The following is a 6,945-nucleotide window of genomic DNA, read 5'->3' as shown; positions in this document are numbered from 1 at the left end:
ACAAAGCCTAGAACTCAGCTTTCCTGATTCCTGATCCAAAACATTTTTTTCCCATGATACTCTGCTTTTTCCTTGCAATCAAACTGAGAGATAAGAGAGGAAAAGACAAAATCCTTGCCCTCGGGGATTGCTGACTTGATAGGGATCCATAGCCTCTGTACTTTGGTACACATAGAAATACCATGATAGAACATATAACCCAATCCTTGGCTCCTCTGCCTCTGGCTCTAAAAGTTGAAGAGAGAGAGAGAGGAGAGAGAGGAGAGAGAGAGAGAGAGAGAGAGAGAGAGAGAGAGAGAGAGAGAGAGAGAGATATCCTGTCCACTTTGGGTCATATAGACAAACCAAGTGATTAATATTAGACCTGACTCAATCTAGATATATCCCCTAAAAATAGCTTGTTCCTTTCCCATATTATAAATTTACAGCCAGGGATTATTTTCCATGTAGAAGGTTATAGGAGTTAGCTGTGTGCATTAGACCTATGCTGCAAGCATCTTAGGGGTCAGCAAAGGGGTGGGACATAGAGCCCCCACACTGCTTCCCTCAAGGTGATATGGGGAGGGGTCGGCGTTATATCTAGGGATCATTTTGAGAACACAGTCATCTCCATAATGATGCAAACTCTATGCAAGCATATTGAATACAAAAGAGAAATTAGGTTCCTACAGTCCTCCCTTTCCCCCAGTGTGGGAATTCTGAAGATCAGAGAGTCTTTGCTCTAACCTGAAGTACCCAGGGAACTTCCTTGGATGGGAAGTACTCAGACTAAAACAAGAGGCCAGCTCGAACTCTACTAGACAGGTTTTTACAATGGAGTATTTTAGGTTTCAGCATTTACCCTAAATTAAAACATGGCACCTTCTCTATCTTCCTTAACTTCTATTCTCCTTTCTCCTCCCTCCACTCCACTTCTCTGCTTTTCCCTTTGTCCTTCCTTTCATCTTCTCTTTTCCTCTCCTCCTCCCTCCAGTACCTATCTTTTCTTTCCTCTTCTCTCCATTTCCCTTAGGCTTATTGAGGGGAGCTTCAGAGCTATAAGGAGGGAGAATCAAAGCTGTGTTCCAGAAGTCTGATGTTCAAAATAGCCTGTCCACATAAGGGAAAGAGATAAACTCATCAATGTTAAATGCATGAATTTTTTTAAAGTTTTTGAGCGAACAAAAGTAGTGAAGACAAAATTAGGAGAGTAACAGTAAAGTGGGGAAAACACTTCCACCAAATATTATACTATTCCAACCAAATATAATAATAAAAGCCTGTTGTCCAAATACATAGAGAAATTAACACAAAAGATGTACCACCAGAGCCTCCTCTTCAACACACAAGTTGGTCAAAGGATATAATGACAAAACCAGTTTTCTGAATTAATAAACTATAAATGGCAACATGAAGAAGTACTATAACTATTAGTAAAAGAAAGGCAAATTAAACCAACTTTGATGCTTCCTTTCACTTTCAGAAAAGAGGAAAAAAGATTGAGTTAGTCAGTGTTGAAGAGGCTCCAGGAAGACCGCCACACTGATTCCCTACTGTTGGAGCTGTGAAGTAGTCGAGCTATTCTGGAGTTCAAATGAGAATTATGCAAGTAAAATACATTTGACCCGATATTTTGATCCAGAAATAAGAGTACTGGGCACATATCACAAGGTAATAAAAATAACAACAAAGATACAATATGTACCAAAATATGCATAGCAGCCCTCGTTGTGGGTAACAAAGACTAAAACCCATGAACCTGAGCAACCATTATTGGAGTTATGCTGAAAATACCATGATGTATAAATGTAATGAAATGTTGTGTAATAAGAAATGATACATATGAGGAGTTTATAGTCATACGAGAAGATTTATATGAACTGATGCAGAGGGAAAGAAGCAAAACCAAATGAACAACATACACACACACACAATGGCAATGAATAGATCACGAAAAGAAAGTTCAATTCTTAGTAACAGAAAAACAGAGTAAAGTGCTGGAGAAGAGGTAAAGAGACATACTTCCTCCCTCATGGCAGAGAGGTGGAAGAACTCTGGAAACCAAATAGTGTCTATTTTGTCAGATGAAGTTTCGTATCAGATATTTTTACTGACAGTTTTTCTTTATCACAAGGAAAAAAATCTATCTAAAGGAGAGTAGAAATGACCATTGTGGAAAGACAAAGACACCATAAAATGTATTTTTTATGCAAAAAACTTACTTCTCCTTGACTTTTTCTTTTTTTCTCCTCTTCTCTTCCCTTATTTTTGCCTTTCTTTTTTCTTTTTTTACTTCTCCCCCTCTCTTTCCTTTCTCTTTCTCTGTCCTTCATTTGACCTTTTCCATTCTTTGCATTTCCAATTTCTTGAATTTTATGTCAGAAAAAATTGCATCTGTCCTTCCCCAGAGCCCCAGCTGTTGGCTCCCCAGTGTCTATACTATTTATGTGAATCACTCTGAATAAAATCAAGGCACAGTGTCATGGTGATGATGATGGTGGTGATGGTGGTGATAGTGATGGTAGTAATGAAAATACTGGTTTAAAATTATTTTCTAATGTTTAAAATCTCAAAAATGTGCAGAAGGAAAATATTTTGTCACAATCATAAAAAATACCAGTAAGACACAGATTTCAAATGTAGGCACAAATCTGTTAGGGAACATAAAAAGGTTTATCTAATAATGTTTTTTGTGTTTATTAGCCATCAAGCAGGAAGGAGAGTCCCAAGAGTGGAGTCTCAGTGTCCTGAGCTTCAGATCTGGGAAGAAGGAATACTTTTTTTTCCTGATTAGATAGAAATCATCACATGGTAGTATGTTATGTGGATGAATAGCAGCTTCAGTGATCAAAACTCAGTTTGAACTCAACTATGATCTCTGGATGTGGACATTCCCTACATTTCTGCAGATTGCAACCCATACATGCCTGTCCTTCCTGTGTAACACTTTTTCACGTCCTCCAATAAGTTCATTATTACCATTGGGCTCCACTCAATGTGCTAAGGACCTTTCTTGATTTTTCTTGATATTGTGCTAATATGAACGGAGCACATAGGCTGTCCATTGAATGTCTCTCACTCTCACTCTCCAACCCCCATGACCAAGTCATCTTCCTTTTCAGTCAAATATGTCCCAAAAGAATGTTCACTTAATGAGTTTATCTCAAGTTAGAAGGAAGTCTAAAGTTGTATGCTACAGTCTTCTCCCTTTAGCTCTGTAATGTTCAACATTATAACTTCATTAGAGACATAAGAAACAGCTTATTTCTTTTATGGATGACACAAAGCTGGGAGGAAAGTCCAGTATATTGTATAATCCAATAAAGACTCAAAAAGGCCTTTACAGACTGGAGTGATGGGCTGGTCCAGCAAGAAGTAGAGAGAAAAAGAATAATACGAAGGAATCATTTCCCTATTGCTGGAAACGGTCAAATATTAATTGGAAGACCACCTGTTAAGGATGTTATAAAGCAGAGTCTTGCCTTGGGCAGGAGGTGGGACCAGATGATTTCTAAGGTCCTTTCTGAGGCTAAGATCCTATGAGTTTGTGATTCTACTACGTTTAGTGTCAGCCAGCATGTTGCCTTTGAGATTTTAATTCAGTTTGATCCACCAGGAAGGTGGGTCCAGAAGAAGGCCTTCTTGTTCCATAAAAAAAGGTCCTTAGATAGGGGTAGATATAGATATGGCCACTTAACAAACACTTATAGCACTTTAAGTCTTAGTTAGCAGTAGGTAAAAGCATCATTTTTGAAAATCTAGAATAGTGGAATAGAATGTTAGAGCTGGAAGACATGTTCAAGAAAATCTAATCCAATTCCTTCATTTTATGAAAGAGGAGACTGGGGTCTAGAATAATTAATGACTTCCTTAAGGTTACATAGTTAGTGCTAGAACTGGGACTAAAATTAAAGCCTCCTGATACGTAATTCTGTGCTCTTTTCACTATAATTCTGCTACTCATACATTAAGCTTCCTCTCATGGTCTGAAAGATAATAACTTAGAGAAATTTGGAGTCTTCTTAGAAGCAAAGTAAGGTAAATTTAATGTTAGTTCATTTATGAGTAGTACGTTAGTTGCAGAGCAAGTACCACATTGTACCAGATGCTTTATTTCCCTGAGATCTTGCCCCTTGTAGTGTTTCTGTTATTCATTCCTTATGGTGATTAGCTATCTGATCCTCATTTTTCCCATTTATAAAATGAGGTAGTTGAACTAGAGAACATTTAAAATCCCATCCAGGTCTGGATTCTTTAAATAAGCAATTGGTGACAACTACTTGATTTTCAGTTGCAGAATTTCCAAAAGACGTAATCCACCTCTGGTGGGTAGACCTTTCAAATGTAGTCTATTTCAGGGGTGACAAATGCCAAAGTGATGGTGATAATAATGTTGTAACAACAACAGCTTACACTTACATATACTTTGTAATTTGTAAAGCCCATTCCTCACAAGAAGCCTATAAAGTAGTACCAATATTAAAAGCCTTATTTCACAAGTAAAGCAATTGCAGTATAGAGAAGTTATGTGACTTGGTCACGGTCACACAAGTAGTAGGTGGTAAAACCAAATGCAAGTCTTTTGATTCCAAGTTTATTAGTTTTTCTTTTATGCCGTACTTCCTTTCAAAAGGATCAGGTTAGTTAGGCTCAGATTTAAGGCAATGTCTAGGGAGTTTGAGGTTTCAGGTGCCAAGAACAAGGAAAGGATCATGAGTCCAGGAAGTCGAAGCAGAGGAGGGGGAAGGGCTTACCAGACCTCAGTGTTCAGGACACACAAAGGTCAGGCAGGAAAGGCCAATTTCACCAACGAACAGAATGGTGACATAAGCCTTGAATCTTGCCCCCTGTGTTATTTCATATATCTTGCCAAATGTGGGCAGTCCTGAATATATAATTTAACGTAAGAAGTATATTGCCCCTCACTGCCAAATAATAATTTTGCGTCTATAAGGGTACTCTGATTAAAACTAGGGCCAAGAAAAGAAGAGCTGAAGCTAAAGTTAACACGGTGTTGTATGGGAAAAGCCTGCGACTATAAGCCAGAAGACCTGACTGCTAATCTCAACTGTCAATTACTACTTACGTGACCATGGGCAAGACACCTCATCTCTCTGTAGTCTGATTTCCTTATCTGTAAAATGATGGGATAATACAAGACACTCTCTGAAGTCTCTTTCAGCTCTAATATTCTGATTCTGTGGCAATTATAATGGTGAATAGCATTTCTAACTATGTTTTTGGTATTCATAAAATTCAAATATTCAAAAATTCAAATAATATTCAAATAATTCATAAATTCAAAAATCATAGAATCATACAATATTAGAGATTAAACATCATCTAATTAGGTCACTTAATTTTGGAGTTGAACACACCGAGACTCAAAGATGAGAAGTAACTTGCCCTCAAATGATAGGAAAAGTTAGTGGCAGAACCAACATTAAAACTTAGGTCTTCTGGTTCTAAGATAAGTAGTTTTCCTACTAAACCATAATGCTTCTAGTGGTTAAGAGGAAGATAAGTAATGGCAATGTTGATATTGACTGTGGTGATAGTAATGATTCTCATTGTGGTGGTGTTGGTAATGGTGATCATGGTGGTGGTTATGGCGATGGTGATCATGGTGTTGACAGTCATTTTGAGAGTCTTGGTGATGATCATGGCGACCATCGTGATAGTTATAGTGATGGTGAACATGATGATGATGGTAGTGATAACACTGGTGATAGTAATCTTGGTGATGTTTATAGTCATGATGTGGAATGATGACACTAAGAGTTTTGGCAATCATGAGAGTGATGATGGTGATAGTTGTAGTCCTCATGGTCATGGAAGGATGATGTTGATTGGAATGATGGTATTCATTATAATGATGGTTACAGTTTCAGTGATTGAAATGATGTCAATGTTAGTATTGATGATTATTGAAATCATAGTGGTAATAGTGTGGTTGATAATGATAGTGATGCATTTTCTCCTTCAGGTACTATTTTCCGTGCCTTACTTCCTTGTCAAAGGTGATCTGAGCCTTCTTACTGGGTATATGAGATGAGTATGACAAGCCTCCTCTTTAAACTCAAGAAATGCAACCCAGATCTACATACCCAAGAAAGCCCTGGATATAGCAATGCAACTACTAATCTTTGTCTTTAACTCTCTTTCCTTCATTTTTCCTCTTTCCATCAACTTTTGTTTCTTCCTCTTTTATACCTCTTCTCTCTATGTTATCCCTATTTTGTCTCACTTTTCTATCTCTCCCTCATGGAGTAATTTCTCTTTCCTATAACTTCAACTTAATAGGAAATCTTTCTGCCTAAGTGACGTTAGTGAGGGACCATTTACCATATATCTTGTGCAAAGTTGAAGGATCCCCACCCCAAGATATCCTCTCCATTTTTTGGAGGGGGGTAAGCAGGGCAATTGGGGTTAAGTGACTTGCCCAAGGTCATACAGCTAGTAAGTATGTCAAGTGTCCGAGGCCACATTTGAACTCAGGTCCTCCTGACGCCAGGGCTGGTGCTCTATTCACTGCACCACCTAGCTGCCCTTATCCTCTCCATTTTGTTAGAAATCTCTCCTAAAATTATCAGAAATGTATGATAAGAATGCATGCTCTCTGGAAGACTCACCCTTGCCTACCATCCCACACTCACTTGAAGTAGTGATTGTTACTTCTCTCTCAGGGTTTTCATGTAAACATTCTTATATATAAACCTTTTTAGGAACATAGGGTTGAATTTGCATGTGGGGTGGTTGACTGCCTATTGCAAATACAGAGTACGGGGCTCCCACTGTTTCCATGGGACCTAAGCTCTGGAAATAATTTTCTTCTTTCATGCAAGCCTTATGAAATTGTAGTCCCTTTAGGTGTAGCTATCTTCTGAGTGAGATATCTGCTGCTGAGCCAGACCACTTAACTGTCAAGCCAGGCCATTCTGTTTCTGCTGCTGGTATTCTCCTCTC

Source organism: Trichosurus vulpecula, chromosome 8 (genome assembly GCF_011100635.1).
Source record: "Trichosurus vulpecula isolate mTriVul1 chromosome 8, mTriVul1.pri, whole genome shotgun sequence".
NCBI lineage: Eukaryota > Metazoa > Chordata > Mammalia > Diprotodontia > Phalangeridae > Trichosurus > Trichosurus vulpecula.
The sequence above is the reverse complement of the archived record's forward strand: the minus strand, read 5'-3'. Positions refer to the sequence as shown.